This window comes from Leuresthes tenuis, unplaced genomic scaffold (assembly GCF_036924035.1).
Source record: "Leuresthes tenuis unplaced genomic scaffold, fLeuTen1.0.hap1 SCAF_5, whole genome shotgun sequence".
Taxonomy (NCBI): domain Eukaryota; kingdom Metazoa; phylum Chordata; class Actinopteri; order Atheriniformes; family Atherinopsidae; genus Leuresthes; species Leuresthes tenuis.
Genome location: NW_027325359.1, coordinates 18,073,053 through 18,090,856, shown reverse-complemented (window position 1 = coordinate 18,090,856; position 17,804 = coordinate 18,073,053). Strand labels below are relative to the sequence as shown.

Here is a 17,804-nt window from a genome sequence, read left to right as displayed (position 1 = left end):
GAGAAGAATTGGCCTTGTATGTGAACAAGTCTCCTAGCCTCTAAATCTTGGGTCTGTCCTGACTCTTAGTTCATCGCAGAACGCTGCAAACAGAAGACACTGTCATAGGTCAGACATGTGGAATGTGAACACACACATGCTGCCCTGTTTTCTCCCAAAATTCCCTAATCCTGGCTCTTTTGCCCAAAATAGAAAAGCAGCACCAGCTTCCCCTGAAAATCAGCCCATTTTGTCACCGCATAAATAGCAAGAAATGCAGTTTTGTTTTCTGAAATTTCAAGCTGTTATTATTGGATTTCATTGTTAGAAGCAACTCTGTGGTTGTTTAGGCAGCAGAACCAACAAATAGTTGCTGTTTCAAAGATAGCTGCTTATCGCGTGCGACCACAGGTATTCTCTGACCTTTTCATGACATAAGAGCAACAATGACGGGAGGTGAGCAGGGGGTGGACGCTGCGTACTATTGTCGGGTCACATAAGTAACTGCATCAATCAGCCATCACAGCCAAATCCCTTCACCATTCTCAGGTAAACAGAAGTCATTGTGCGACCATCAGTGTGTCACACTGAGGAGCTCTATATATTTACCTCGGTGAAAAAAGATTTTTACAACCACAAAGCAGCGCTCCCAAAACTGAATAACACCTCTAAACTTAACCCATTGATTTCAATCCAAAAAATTACAATATTACATTAAATATTTAATATAAGTATATATTAATATCACAGTTGACCAGTAAAATATGCTTCTAAGAAGATGGCCAGATGGCAAAACATGTTGCATGCTTCATAAATGTTTGACTTGAGACATTCCAGTGCTACATCTTATCATCACTCGGACATTTGCATGAGCACTGCTGGTTGAACTTTTCATATACAGATTTCACATATATTGAGGCAGCTCTATGTTTATTTCCTCATTCGTTTGCAGACAAAGCTGCAAACTGATCAGAGTTTCTGCTCTGAAAAAGTGTTGGATTTAAAAGAATTTTGTATTGTTAGGTTATATAGGTTGAAGTATTATTAATTGGTCCACAGGGCAGAACATTGGAACATTGGAATTTCATGATAAAGATAAAAAAATTGTACATCTATTATGTTTACCTTACGCTGTTCCCAATAAAAATGCACCTTAAGTTTCAATATTGATAGCTCATTGATATTTTATGTTGCTGTATGTGTTACTACATGATTACATCTACTTTCCATGTGTTTACTTGGTCAAAAAGCACTTCTAAGGAGGAAGGACTGCATGGCCAAAGGTTCTAATCCACAGACATTCGTGCAATAAATAGTTTGTTAATTCATTCAAGATTTGTTCTGCAGTTCTTTATTTCACTATTTTCCTACTTGTGACTTTTTCTTTTCTTCTGCTGTACCCTAACCCTTACACTGAGTTGCTACTTCACCAACACAATACCTAAACTCTGAGAGAGGTGATTTGTGAAGCATACTGTCTGAGGGATTTTGCAAAGACACACCTCAGCAATACAAATATGTTCATAACTAGGTCAGCATCCTAAGCATATTGCTCTGCTTGCCATGTAAGTCACTCAAAATAATAACAATTAAAAAAAATTAACAACCTTTTTGCAGGGTTACTGTTAGTATATTTCTTTAGTTCCAAACTTGCCAATACACATTCCCTTCCCCATAAAGGAAATCGACCACTAAATCTCCACAAAATATTGAAATATTCCCAAATGGACAAACATTATAACTTCAGGATTTTGTCCCTCGTCAGATACACACTGAATCCTGTGTCTCCAGTAAACCTCCTGACGGAAAATATCAAATCAAAAGCAATGATGGAACACTCGAATAATGATGAATGCGTCATTTGTACAGTGGGCGTAAACACTCACCACTGTGCTCTGGGTCTCTGTGTTCAGGCTCTGTGCCCCAGCTATGCTGCTCTAAAACCACAAGACCCCCAGAAATCCAGAAGTGGCTGTAGTGACCAACACCCTCCCTTGTGCTTGTTATTTTTCCTGGCATGCAAACACACCCATAGCTAACACAAATTCAGTACACATATGCTTTTATCTACTGCATGGCAGCGATACAGAGAACACCACTGAAGAAACCACTGAAGACCAGTCAACATACAGTTGGCAAAAAGGACTGTTGTGTGCTTCCTCTCTGTAGTTAGAAGTTGTAAACATTTTGTTGAATGATCAAATTTCTCTTTAACATGTCATCATAGAAACAGACCAATTCTGCCCATAGGACAGCAGGCTTAAATATATAATAATTAATATAGAAAACAAAATCACTACATAGTGTCTTTAAGTAATTAGACTGACTCTGTGGCATCTCCAAAGGATATTTTACAAACATCCTGACTCTGCAGAAATGAATAAAATAGACTCTGTAATTATGTGGCGTTAAAAAATAATGTGTTCAATTCCATCCAAGCAATATGCAAATAATGCCCACAGAAAGTTTCTTCTGGACATACAAATTCATTTTCTCAAAAGACAGACTAAAACAAAAAAAAGGGCAGGAGTAGCATAGAATTCAAAGCCAAGAAAAGCTGGTTTGATTTGGAAGTAAATCATTGCTCTATTGACCTATTTTGTGTACATTTAAGGAAATTGTTGCTTTTGTTTTCAGTCACTGTTTGGCAAAAAATGCTTTGTTTAGTTTAGGCACAAACCCTCTTGGCAAGGATTTGGAAAATTCATGATTCGGGGAGTCCGAAGCTGCCTGGAAAATGACAAGGGGACTCAATTTTGCTCTCCTCGGAATCCCTTTCTGACTTTTTCACAGATGCAGCAGTTGTGTGACCACCAGCTGGGGTGGGACTCATCACACCGATAACGGAGCAGGCAGGTCTGACAGAAATAAATTAAATTAGAATGACTTTTTCATTCCGTATTGTCAGTGGAGAAGGAACTTGTCATTTTGCCATGATGTCAGCATCTAATTTTAACACATTAAGTGCCTCCACCATGTAATGCAGGAAGAGGTCATGCTCATTTCACATATTTGTGATATAAGCCTGTTCGTGACCTCACTTTTTCATTGGGATGTTTCAGAATTTGTGGGTTATCTTATTATGCCATTAAACTGTTAAACAAAATTCGAAACAGACACAAAACCAATTGCAGATATTTAGCCTCCTATTGACAATCACATACTAAAATGGACAAAAGCTTTCTGATACACCATCCACTTTCAGCAGTTGAAATGACACACATACACATCCAAGACTGCACAAATAGAACATTTAAAAACTCACACTGCTATTGTGCTCCCTTTAAGTTCCCCTCTGATTCATATCAGCTTAAAGTATATACAGTTTGCCATTCCACAAACATTTTACAGGCGGTAATACAATATTTGTCAGCAGGATCTGATGGAGCACCCAAACCTGCTGTCTCACTTGAAGCCACTAGTTTCCTTTGACCTCATTAGGGACAAACATAATTCCACTGCGATGCACAAATAAGCTTATTACACAAGTTTTAAGCCTTGTTTTGCTCGACCTCTCCATCTAGTTGTCAGAAGCTGTAAACAAGAGGAAATCCTATTATCTTAAGAATAAGAATGAAACTATGAATAACTTTTCAAAGAAGACAGGTGCTAAATGTCTCTGAATTCAATTTTGCATATATTTAATAAAAAAAGGCTCACTCAAAGTTTTTCAACTTGAAAAAAAAAAAAAGAAGCTAGAGTTAAGTTTAGAAATCAACAAATGGAGGACAAATGTGTTTTCTACGTTAAATAAATCAAGCAGATTAAGAAACGAAAGGGGGTTCGTTCTTAAAAGGGTTACATTTCAGGCGTATCATTGGCATTGAAGTCTATTTCAGGGTGACATCAGCAGTAGAAAGTTATCACAGAAGCTTGTGGCGATATGACAGCTGCCCTCACACATGACCGATCACATCAGCCCTGAGGCGAGCGGCAGGGAAAAGCGAGCTCCAGTAAGTCATTACGAAACTCGAGGGGTCTCACCAAAGCTGAGAACAATCATCAGACAGCCATGTTTACTTGTTCCTCTGTGGTGGTTTACAGCATCAGTCAATCCCTGATACACATTTATTATTCAGTGAAAGTTGAGTTGAGAGGACAAAATGGGCCGGAGGAACTACAGCTCTCATACAGACTAAATTTGAGGACAGTTTTTTGCTCACGTTATGGGTTTGATGACATTTGGGCATCAAAGCCTCAAAAAAAAACAACAAAATAATCTTAATAAGAAACTATTGCCAGTCCTAAATTATGCCATGTTCAAAGAGTATTTAGGGAAAAGTAGTGTTGGACCGCTAGACCCAGTTTTATTTTCCTTTTTCCCAACCTAAATTGAAATAAATTGTATATTTAAAAGGGGCTTTTTTCTATGACAGCTCTGAAGTGTAACATCATCTGCTGCAGTGTCCAAACAGGTGGCTTTTAGAACGCCCCAAAGGCGTGAATGCCTGCAAATCCCAGATTAGGACTGACAAGCCGTTTCACTGCATGCCCCCGTTGTAATCCCTGTTGCCTTTCTATCCCCTGACAATGAGCTTTGTTCCCTATCTGAGAAAGAGCTTTGAAGATTTCCTCAGCTTTGTTAGCATGAAGTGGCTGCATTATTCAGAAGCGAGCTACTTTCAGTTAGTCAATAAACATCATATTCAATTATTGACCGTCGTAAATGTGTAATGTCTACAGATGTTACTAAAGAGTCGCCTGTACTCAGAACACAAGTTTAATTTCCACTCATGACGCTAGCCCATAACTCTCTGTCAGGAGAAAGAGTGGAGATGATGTGACTGCATTTTCAACAAACCCAGCGTTTGTGGGACACTTTTACCCTAATGGTTTTACAGCAAGTGCAACAGAGCAAAAGGCTTAAAATTTTTAAGTTCAGGCAGTCATCTGAAAATAAGCCTACATTTGTATCTCTTCTAGTTTCATCATGCAGCTCTCTGTCATCTATAAGTGTATTTGTGTAGCTTTTAGCTGTAGAAGTGCTTCAATGATCATGGCACAATTGATGTAGTGTTGATTTAAAAAATGTGAGAGTGGTGAACTGCTGAACCAGCTGTTGAGCACCACGAAATATTCTCCTCTGTAGGAGCAGTTGTCTTGTTTGGCGGTTGGAGGCATGTTAGTGTCCCCTGGCATGTGGGGCTGCCACAATCCAGACTAATCCCTTGTGCAGTGTGTCCCCTGGTCTGACTGAAGCCACACGTTACAGCGTGCACATGAGCGTGTTTAGGTACATGTTTGTATCGTGGGAAACAGGCTGTGTGATCTGAAACTGTTATATGTGAGTCGATAAGCTGCATTTGACACCATCAACGAGCACTCTGTATTCAATAAACACATGTAGTGCAGAAAGAGATGAAATGCTGAGGAGACACTTAAGCAGCCAGTTCGTCCAAGCTGGGAGGAAAAGGAAAAAAAACAGACAGGCAAAGTGAATAAATTATGCTCAGTGTTTCTCTGGGATGTGGACATAAAACTGGGGGATGTAAAAACACATGTAGAATATGCGCACACACACAGTCAATACCTTGAGTGTTGAGAGAGGTGTGAATGTGCACTGTGGGCTCAGAGGCTATCCATGCCGCACAAGGTATCCATTGTCCTACAGGGAATATGCATTGTTAATGACGCACAAGGCCTCACTTCAACCTATGTAGGGTGTTAAATCTAGCCAGTCACGGCAGCCGTTGTTCACATGCAACTAAGTCCTTGAATCAGGGCAAAAGCTCAAGACTCAGGTGGGTTTGTTCAGCCCGACATGACTGATGTCAAGATGCCAAGGCCTGTGTTGATACAGTATTCAGGCACAGAGGCAGCTCAATAAAGGTTTTCGTTTAGTTTAGAATTATGGGGAAAAGAAAACAGGTACTTTCAGCAAAAAGCTGAAACATCAATATCTGCTTCCTCTGAAAAGCAAATCGCGACACGCAATAAATCAGAAGAAAGAAACTATGATTGGTAGGCCACCACTTTGTGTAGATTTAAAAATACCCCCTTCCTTCCCTCTCTGTTTGGACTGTGAGCAGAACGGTTACTCATCCAGCTGTTTGATTTGTATGGCAATGAGCATCATGTCTGGACAAAGGCCCCCTGAGACTCGAGCAAGAATTTCACAGTTGCTGGAAGGGGGCAGCATTTTTAATAAAGCCACGTTTCTATTTTTTTCTTTCTTTTTTTTGTCTGGTGCCACCGGATGAGGCTTCTCTCGTCATTGTGTGCTTTCGGTCCTTCGTTTTAGCCATTTCTCTCTCCATTACAGCACCAGGCTTCCAGGCTGTAAATCACAATTAAGGGGTTCATTAGATATGGCTGATTTATTATCACTCAGGGCTTGTCTCTGGGCCTTTCAGCCATATATTAGCTGACTACAAGATCTCATACATAGTTATGAGACATGTTGTTTATTGTGTGGCATATAGGGTCATATGCCAATAGATATTAATTACTGAGTAAGACTCCATAGGTTAAATTAACTGCATTCGGTTGATAAATCATCCTCATTCATGTAGTTTTTCTTGAGACCCGTGTGGCACTTTTTGAGTGCATTTCTAAATGCGTGTCTTTGAAAAAATGACAAATTGGCAACGGCAAGGATCTGTCTCTATTATCAGCAAGTGATGCAGCTTTTGAAAGAGAGCCAAGCATTTTAGAGCCTCATCCAAAGGCTTGAACAAACATACTCTGGAGGTGCTTGATCTCTTGAGCACAAGCACATAAATTTGGCTTGTGTTCATATCAAAGCTACTTCAGTCGACAGTGTCCCTGGCCTACTGAATACAGTGTTGTTTTCCCCATAGATCGAATTGGGTTATCACACCACCCTTTCAACATCTTCCTGTAAACACAGAACCCAGATAAGGTGGTGACATGTACTCTGTCATATGCTTACAAATTCAGAAAATTCTGATTTTTTTTTACCTGCTCTATATGTTCTGGCACTGAGTGACTCAGTTCAATAAAGTACATTAACATCAGAAATGTACCACAAAAACATCCCGAAACCGTAATCACCGTAAACTGAGCCTGCATCAACAATCATTTGTTTCTCTTCTTTTTCCCCTCTCAGCATCTTTCTGTCCATCCAACTAGCATGTCTGCTAATCCTGTGACACCTTATGGTCCAGATCATTGAACGTTCAGGGAACTACAGAGGCAGTTCTGGATTAGTTACAGCTTGACCAGGTGAGCTTCAACATGTTTAGACCTATTTATAGTGAAATCCTTTTGTCAAGAATAGAAGAGGGTTTACAGACAAAAACAAATGGGAAGAAGAAAAAAAACAACTAGTCTTGATTCGTTCAAAACCCTTTCCTGTTCTAAATCTGGACACTCATTTCACTGGACCAGTGAAACAAAACCTATGATCTATAGCTTTTTGATAGGTTTTTAATTTACAGTTAATAATTTATTAAAATGCAGTACAGGAGTTCAGAATTGGATTTATGGACCTGAAACTGATCATTTTTTTTGGGACTAATGCTTCAAAAATATGAACTCCAACCATTGAATTAGTTGCCGATAACAAAATCATTTAAGCAGAAAATTTGCATGCACTCTCAATAGTTGTAATTAACTTCTTAGGCGCAAAAATACACACAGCAGTTAAGAGTAATTAACCTATTCACGCATAGGCATGTTCTCCCACTCACGCACTTTCCTTTGGATAACTTCTGGTACATGACTAATTGGGGATGACAGAGAACAAAGGACAAGATTAAGAGATTGAGCTTTTAACGTACAGCGACAGGTCCGGAGTGGGTTTAGTGCCTAAGTGTGATTACGGATAGGCAGGTGTCACCAAAGGACACGGCGAGAGGCAAAACCTCCACGCCCCTTTGGGCAGATTGTTGCAGCCCTGTTGGGCGCGACATTCGGGTTCAGTGTTTGTGTTAACTCAACCTGCCTGAAAGCATTGCAGAATTTTTTATTGTAGAAGGGACAGGAATTCTATGGATGTAACAACTCCAGTCAGAGTAAGCTCATGTTTGCTAAATCTGAAGAAATTAACCTTAACATTTAGAAAAACCAATTAGAGAGAGAAGGAAATTGCCTTGCCTCTGCTTATGTCACTGGTAAAGCATTAAAACCATTTACAATCCTTGGAATCATTTGCACCTTTAAGTTTGTACATATAAAGTTCATTTAAGCTACTGAGGAAGTAACCACCACTTTTTATCCTGTGAGATCTGAGCTACAGCATTCTGTTTTGTTTTATTGTTTCAGTTTCTTTATTGGCGCAGCCTCTAATTGCTCAACATGGTGGATTTTGAAGCTAACCAGGAGCGATGTCATCCCCTTGCTCCTGCTACAATGGGCCTCATTGGATTAAGTTCGAGCCGGCTTTGTTAAAAGCTGGTGCAAATCTAATCAAGGAAGAGACCTCAATTATGCTAGCATGTACTTAAATGATCAGATCAGTAAAAATGGAGATGGGGGTTGGCCAGTGTAGGAATGCAATCAGCAACCATTAAGGCCAGTTAATTTTAGCTGATGGCAGCTTTATAATGAGATCCAGGATTTTTACAGTAATGAGACTACTGTAATTATGAGGATGTTATGTTGCTAGTGTTTGGTTGTGAGCTTTTTTCATGGTCAGTTAAATAGTGTTCACAAATGGGAAGCTGACACAAGTCTCTCAGGAGAATGTATCAGTATTGCTGGGGAACTATTCCTCCAAAGTTGGTGCTTTTTGCTTTAACATGCCTTCTCTCCACTGATAAATCGACACAACATTCAAACTCAAGCTGTCAAATTGAACACGGGACCAGTTTGTTGGTTTCACTCTTTGAAAGATGTTAATATATCTCATTGTCTGCCTGTAATACAAACTCCTATCATTCTACTAAAAGTTCACTTTCTTGTGATTGTCCAATTTCTGGAAGCCTGAAACGGGGTGGATCCACCACCTCATCCTCCTGCTGATGGGAAAGTTTTGCAATTGAGCTGTTACCAAACAAAGTTTTATCATTTTTCGTTCTTGATTTGAATTGACAACTCTATTAGTCATAGTTTAACCTTGAATCCAATTCAGAATCAAGGAGTGGACAGTACAAACATCTGCTGCAACACAAAAGATACCTGTTTATTGGATTTAGTCTTTCGGTCCTTCCCAATCTCACAAAGAAAGAAAAAAAACACCTAATAGCTGTACAAAACATAGTATTGTCACAATAAAGGAAGCATTTGAGTTTGCCTGGTGTATAGAGCAGCATTCACAGTATGCAACATGCAAGCGTGTTTTTATTAGTATTTCCGCCAATTTGTGTGTTTGTCATCACAAACTTTAATCTTCCATTCAATAATATTTAAATCAACTTTGTGACAATTACATGTAATGCAAAATGTAGGCATGTTTTAAAAGGATGCAGAAGTAAGCTAGCCTAGATTCTGGAGCACAGAAAGTGGTAGTATTTATAGATTTTGTGAGTCATTATAGTGAACGTGCTATTTTTTTTTCCTGTGGACCAATGTTACTATTTTACATTCTTGAGCGAGACTGCATCGTTTAGTCATGAGCTGGATTAAAAAAAAACTAAACAATAATGAATGAATGAAAAAAATGCCACTGTTAATGGGTGTATGTGTGGAAAATGCATTAAAATACAGAAGTGTAAAACAGCTGCTGTCAGGAAATACCAAAGTGATGTAGCTGTCACCAGTGGACTGAGCTGCATCTGCAACAATGGCTATTTGTGTGCTGAAATACCTATATTACAATTTGTGTAGACTGATTTTTTTTTTAAGAAGAGACTAAACATACATCTGACTTTAGGGGGGGTGTTGTGCCTTGAGCAGATGATTGTGAAAGAAATCTATGATGAAGAACAGCAATTTTTTCAACGTATGTTTTGCTCATTATTTCAAATGGACACATTCAATAAGAACATTTTACATGTTGGCCATATGTATTTACACATATATGTCACATATATGACATTAAATAAGGATAAGTATCATAGGTTCCCTTTAAAAACACAGCTTTGAATGAAGTGCTGAAGGAAGCTAAACAGCTGGTGAAAAGTCTTCTTCCAGCTACAGCTTGCTGAAGAATGCAAAAAGGTGAATGCCCTTTGAAGAGGCATATTGTTTGGAGACAATAATATGCTGGATCACCATGATCTAAGGACCAGGTGGCACTCCCTGTAGCTCAGAGTGCAACAGCTGAGATTGACCCTGGCCTCTGACCTTAGGGAACCATGACAGTTAAAACAGGAAACAATTATCCTGAATGTCAGCAAGTCTGGTGGCATTTCTCAACAGGAGGGCTGAAGTCTCAGCAGATAACAGTTGTCATCAACAAGGTGAAGAAAAAGAGACATAAATATTACAATTACTCTGGCAGTACATGTACATATTCACACAGACACGAGCTGGGTTTCTATCCAACTTTTTTTTTTTTACTGCCAGCTGTGAATGTTGAGTGGGAACTTACACATAAAATCGCTTGAAATCTTTATTATCTATGAAGAAATGGCAACGGAATCACACAGAAAGAATATTGGAGGAGTTTCTACATTTTGCAATAGTTTAGGACAAGATTTGGACATCTTGAAATGTTGAAATAAAGTTGTTAAATATCGATGCACCGTGTTGACCTAACAACAGATTCTTAAACTGCATAATACATTTCTGTTTGTGTAAATGCTATGTCTGGAGTTTAGAAAAAATTTTTGCAATCAGAATTGCAGCTTTTCAAATTTATTTATTTTTCAAGCATGGAACAGAAATAAAAACGACTATTGCTTATAGTTATTCATTTGAGGAGGAGGAAATAACTACTTTCCTTTACCTAATGAATAGAGAATGACTAATTGCCAGCATAATTCAGTGACATTGCATAACGGAGCTTGACAAACATTTTCCTCATACTCCCAAAGTTTTCGCCTTGTCAATCATCTATGTACTGCAGTCTCTAATACTGCCAACTCTTTCACTTGGACCAGTGTGTGTGTGTTTCATGTGCTTTCTCCAAAGTTTTGGCACAGCACTGAACCACTTCTTTTTGTTCAAAGGATCAAAAAATGTAAAGGATTGTATGAGACGTTACATCACACTTACAGAAACTGGAGTCGCAGATATAAAATCCTTTAGTCAGGTTGATGAGGAAAAAATTATGAAGACAAATGCTAAGTGGGACATGCCCTCTAATCAGTTTGATATAGCCCTACTGGGGGGCACTTACATCATGTAAAGTTGGTGTTTTACATTATTGTTGCACTTCACCTCACACGTTTACCAAATGTATCGTCCTGAGCAAGCCTGTGTGCCCTATGCAACACATTTGAGAGCAACTGAGAACAAATATTGGAAAAAATGCCTGTCATATATGCTTAACATGTGCTGGCTTAACATTTAAAACTGTCTGGTCAGACAAGTGTCCCAAGACATGAACATTGTTCTGAAACAGTTTAAATTAAACTTAAAAAGATACACCATTGTAGTGTGCTTTCAGATTTGACTCCTTCCTGTCTCACACCCACCAGTTCTGCAGACCCTTTTTCATGTGCCCCCTCCTTTTCCATCCAAGATCTCATCTGAAATGTTACCAACTTCAGTTTGATCCCGCCGGCCTCAAATATTGCTCATCATCCTTCTCACTCCTTTTGTTCTCTTCTGTTCCTCTCTAAGAACCAACAATGGCAAAAATGCTTCTAATAACCTGTTGCTAAAGCTGCTGAAGATCTCTCAGCAAACAACCTGACTTGCAGTGCTGCAGCAGAGCTGATCAGCAGCCACCAGCTGATAACTGATCACACCGGCCCACCCTGAGGAGGTGTGCATGAGTTGCTGGTGTTGTGAAAGAGGGAAGGTATCCCTAGGCCAGACAGAAATCTAGGGTTAAGATACTGACCCACGCTAATGCTCCCCTCGTGCTACACCTCTTTCCTTTCCCACTCTGCCTGCTCATCTTGCTTGTGCATTACCTCATCAGAGAGGATCTGCCTAAAGCCGCAGCGGTCACAGAACAGACAAAAGCGCTCATCTCCAGGAAGCCGCTGCCGCTGCCTGTGGTTTTGGAGAGAAGAGAAAAGAAGCGAAGAGAGGGGAAAAAGTGACTCAGCCCCACGGTTTCTTTCTTCTTTCTGCCGACTTGGGGATAAACGGAGGGATAAAGCACAGGGGGAGATAATATTTAGAGCAGGCCCCATTTCAAGGGCAATAGAAGAGAGAAAGTGGGGTATGAGCTTGGGTGGTTTGGGAGGTAGCCACAAGGGTCGGTCTATACAGTTATTGGCAGAGGGCCTCGCACCATGGTCTTATGTGTAAGTGGGGAGGAACTGCTGCTGGCTTGGCCCAGCCTTAAAGCCCTGGCCACTGCAGCTCCACGAGCCTCTTAAGCAAACCAGATGGGCCTCAAATGGGATGTTGATGAGGCATGAGTGCGCAAAACACAAGCATGCATGCATGCAAGCTCAAAGACAAATAAGCTGGTACAGACGCAACCTGACAAACAACTAAATGCATAACACAATCACATATAATCTGTTGTATTCCCACAGAAGATCACTGAAGCTTTTTCTCCCAAAAAGGAAAGCTTTCAAGGTATTCTGTTTGCTCTTGATCTGAATGGACATTTCATATCCATGGACAAATCAGATCAACTAACTGACTGTCCATCCCCAAGAGGGAAAGATAAATCACTGTACATATAAGGATAACTACCGAGAAACACAGTAAATTCTGTTAGATGTTGCCGATTAATTGGAGAGCGGTAAAGTTCACAAAGATGAGGAAAAAAGAAAAAGAGCAGAGAAGGAAATTGTTTTGGGGAAGCCAAATAGGTAACCTCAGTGGGTTCATTAGCTCATTAGCTCATTAGTTTACCACAAATCATCCCAATGACTGCTTGCTGTCTGTTCATTTTTCTAACTCTTTGCAAATGACTACCATTACAGCGGCCATGTGTAACAACACAGAGCCACAAATAAGGCTGTGATTTTGCATACAGGAGCAGAATTATTTTTCCGAAGTATTTCTGACTGCTTATTGCAGAAGCATTCAACTTTCAGGTTATTTTTTGGATAGAAAAAATCTATAAATACAATGCAGTACTTAAACTGTATGAATTTATGGTTTGATAAGCTGTGATCTTAACCCAGCACTAAACAGAATCTCCACACTCTGAAAATAAACACACAATAAACATGTTTAAAATTTAGTGAACCGATCAAAGCCTTCAGAAACGTACAGGAAATTAAGGCCTTGATTTTACAAATCATCAAGCACATGGCAAACTCTTCATTTCAAAGTCCCGTGAAACAAAGATGCCATAAATTGTTGCTGTCACGACAGCAAGTAGGTAATTTTGTTAGGAGAATCCACTTGTCGCCTTACCCCAAAGTTATTAGATTTGAAAAGTAATTGCATGTTTAAAAGACACAATAACACGGTTTCAAGTCTCCAGATGAACTGATGAAATTAAAGGAGTGTGATGGAATTAAAAGTGAGCACAAAGTGGTGCCGGTATTCCCCGATCTTCAGCACAATTTGTTGATAAATTGTAAAAGATCTTTGATCACATAGCCATTACACTGGTTCTCAATATGTTTCACGTCTATTTGAGGCTTTCAGTTCCTTAAAACAAAACAAAGTATACCAACTTTCTGCAGCTGGACAGACATTTTATAAATCTTTGCACACAAATTCAGAATCCCGTGTACTGTTATAAACCAAGAGTACAGACTTACATGGTTCTTTATTCTCTGCTCATTCCAGGTGAGCTCGATAGCACACAGCTGTTAAACTTGCTTTGAAAAGACCAACACCTCTATATTCACAAGCGACCACAGCGAAAAGGCTCTGACATGCTGGGGTTTTGTGTGCCGCTTGTGCCTTTAACAGCTGCTTAGCAGTGGAAAACAACAGGAAAAAGTTGGAAGTAAATTGAAATAGGAGGAAGTAGAGTCGAATCAAGCTTAGCAGTACAATCCAACGTAAAATAAACATGGTCTTTACACCAAGGAGACCCAATGCTCTAGATTATGAGGGGAGACAGTTTATATAAGCCATGAGGAAGGTATTTGAAAGTGAGCTTCTTTAACAACCAGCAGGACACAGCTTACCACTCCCAACAAAACACTGAATATTCTTTATCAGCTCTTTGAGAGAGATGCCGCTGGGAATCAAGCAGGCCACTTGTTGACCTAGGAATGACATGGCTCAAGGGCCACTGGAGAGAGCCTTCATAAGTATTCTTAAACAGGGGGATTAGCCAGATGGTCTGAACACTCTTTTCTTCAACCCCTCCCATCTGTACATTTCCAGTGTCTTCCATCTCTGCTAAAACTGCTGAGATTGGTCAAAGCGACCTCACCAGCTTAATTTAGGCTAGTGTTACCGACTGCACTATTTGACTCCAGATATAATCTTTATTGCTCACAGAGAGAAAGTCCATTAAAAGTCATACTGTAGGTCCCAGTGCTGAAAGGCTCCTGGAGTGATGCCTGTGAGAGCCTTTAAAAGACCTCTTTCTTCACTAAAGTGAAAGCAGCTATTGAGGGTACACGGGGCAGAACACTACCCGGAGTGGAGGTCTGCATTTACTATGAGACATATCAAAAGAGTTCTGTATGTGCCAGTGAAAGAGTGAGAGGTAGCAGACATGCACAGTCAGATACAGTTTAGTTAAAATGGAATAACATTCACACACTCGCACACACCGCACTTTCTAACGCAAATGGCACTAGTCGTGTTCAAACACAAGCAAAAGTATGTGTTCTGCTCTGTCGAAACAATGTTGTGTTGTGATTATCTGCATTTTCACAGGAGCAATTATCAAAAGTGCCAAACGGTGGCGGAGAAGTACGAAGAAGTTGGCAGGGTTACAGTACAAAGAAGCACTTGTCATTGATATCAATAAATGAGAGGCACTTACAGATATAAGATACTTCAACTCCAACACCCTCTTCTCACTTGTGGATGACTTTAAAATTCATGAACGTCACCTGAGAAAAAGAAAAAACAGAAAACTGTTTTTTAATACTTAGATTCAGATATCGCACAGTGAATGATTCATTTCTTGTAGCTTGGTTGCCGGAGTTAATTCACCCCAAACAATACAATTAAAGCCAGAGCGTGCTGACATACTAATCATGAAACATTTTGATGGACGCCGACCGTCGATATATACAGCGCTTTGACAAAGTCATAAAATCTGAAGTGGAAACTGTTCGTGGAGTGAGCGCACACTCGGCCCACCTGAGAGTCCTCTGTAGCCAATATTCAAAACAGAACAGAGATCCTCTGTGAAGTCCACAGAGTCGCAAACAGAGGATCAGTGTATTTCTCTTGCAGCACTTTCACAGCGCAAACAACGTCACATCCTCGGATACCACGCGAAGCCTACCAAACAACTAACAACGGGATTCTTGTGCGTGGCTTTGAAGTTGGCCAAAAATTGGCCGCAATCTGTCTAACTACATCACTAACTAACTCAGTTAGTGATGCCTGATATTTTCTTTTAAAAAATTGATTCCAATGAAAGCAGTTCAAAAATGTCTCTAATCAGATGGACAGCTCTCCATTCTTGGACTCCCTGACTTGAAGAGGCCACTCTGACTCCAAGAACTAACCTGAGGTCAGCCTTAATATAGGCTCGCACACACTGATGCACATACTATGTTTGCTAAACCGAGAAAGGGGTCACAGAAAACAAATAATAACATTAAAGAGGTCAAACTGCCAAGAGAGCTCTTTGAAGACTCCGTGATCAGGAGTGCACCACCGTGATCAAGAGAGGGCCCCAAATTGAGAGAGGATGGGAAATGGTCCTAATTGAGAGTGGGAGGTCGCTAATTCTACAAAGAAAGAGTTGAACAGCATAAAGAGAGACTTCAAGAAACAGCCCGGGCTCCCACAAACGAGCAACAAAAAACCCCACAGCATCACTACATCTAACGTGTACAAAAACGGCAATACAAACACTCCTTTGATTCCACAATTTGAGGCTAATTGAGAACAATGAAGAAAAAAGCAAACACTGAGCATGTGTGATCTTTTATTCATGTCTCTAATCAGGCAAATCATTTTCTCTTGGATGCATTTTTCCTCTTGGGGCACAATTAAGGGCAATTCTGACCATAGCAACTCAAACGCTCGTACACAAAGAAGTTCTGATAATGACAACAAATGATCTGCAAAAACACACTTCAGTGGAATATCTCTGCAAACTTTACTATAATATGCAGCTCCTTTTCTATTCGCCCAGTAAAGTTCGAAATGTTGTAGACTCAAAAAAGCCCCATTTTGCAATCGAATCACCATAAGCACTGTTCTCAGTCCGCGGCTCTCGCTGACCCGTCTGAACACGTTCCAGATATCTGCAGAACCAGTTATTCTGTTTCCTTTTTAAACCACCCCACTGTCCCCCACCCCATTCCTCCGCTCCACACACCCTGCTGCTCATCTGCAGATGGCAGGTCTGACACCTGGAGGACGCTGGGTAATCAGAGAGAGACAGCTGTAGAGGAGGGTTGCCCTAAAACACACACACTTGCTAACACACATAAAGAAATTCAGAAAAAGCACTGTGTGCATGCATGCAGGCTCACCCCTGCATGCATGTTTTCTGCACAAAAGAATAAAAGTATTTCTGCATGACTAAATCATTTGTGAGTATTTGTCATGTTTTATTGTCTGCCTCTGTACACTTTCAAGCTCCTACATGTGCATATCAACCCTCTGTGATCTGAAACAATTTGGTATGGTTGGATCTGACGGCAGGGAATCAGGCAATTGAGACATCCAATGCTCCTCCCGACAACTGTAGGAAGCAGCTACCTTTTTGGCTCGCTGACCAACAGCTGTAAAACGGTGCTACAGCCGAGGCAGCTGCACCTGTTTGGAGCAAAAACCTAAAGCAGCAAGACTAAAGACCAGAGACTTGCCTTAAGACAAGCAGGGCTCTGACATCACAGTGTTACAGATAGTAAAGAAAGAGGTGAGCAGTGTCGTGCACGACACAAAGATGAGCTGTATTATGTTCACAGCGAGGCCTGCACCTGCACAATGAATGCATGCATTCATGCAACAAAATATGCACACTCCCAAATGTCATGTAGTTGCAGCTGTCAATGCCACTTGTGCAGACGCGGACACACTGGGGTAAGAACAATGGAACTTTATTAGAAAGAGGCTCTCTCAATAAACGTAGCACCGCATGGGGCTCCGTGCTGCCACTTCCATGTCTGCACCTTTGGAAACGAAGTAGGCTTCCAACTAATTATATGGGCAATTAAACTAAAATGAGGTTCGCTTGACCCATAAATGATACGCTTATAGCACATGCTGACTCTCAGAGGACCACTGGTCATGTATGTGATTATTTCTGTGTGTTTTCTCTGGAGGTGCCTGTAAGCGAGGAACTTATCTTCCTGTTACTACTGACCTCTCAATTCACAACATTTCACACTGTGAAGTTGTGGCTTTTTTTTAAAGACTTATGAGGTTTTTGGCCATGGACTGTGACCTGATCCCAGTTTCCAGATAAGTAGCCCCGATTTTAAGAAAATATGTTTATGTACAAATTACTTTGTTTGAACAGAGACATTTTTGGGGAAAATTGCTACTGGAATATGGTTGCTGTTTGTTTACTTGAATTCTTGAAGTGACATCCTAAATGCCAAGGGCATGTTTGAAATAGCAGCATGTCTGTACAACATGCTGTTTGGGTATATCTGAAGCCAAAAGTCTTAACACCTGTTCTGATTCAACAAATCAAATCCTGCCTGCACCCTAAACTAGAATTCTCAGAGGCGTACGGGCCTTCTGGCGATGTTGATTGGCTGTACAAAGCCAACACGGTGATTCATGTCAACAGATAT

The 17,804-nt window shown here is 40.3% G+C and overlaps 1 protein-coding gene across 3 annotated transcripts in view; it reads right to left on the bottom strand.

The window, feature by feature from the left end:
* LOC140307469 (transcription factor SOX-6-like) overlaps positions 1–17,804 on the bottom strand; it is a 114,241-nt gene that overhangs the window by 82,202 nt on the left and 14,235 nt on the right. For all 3 annotated transcript variants that reach the window (XM_072386373.1, XM_072386374.1, XM_072386375.1), the window contains exon 2: positions 14,858–14,927. The gene's annotated coding sequence lies outside the window, so the exon portion shown is untranslated. The remainder of the gene's footprint in view (positions 1–14,857; positions 14,928–17,804) is intronic.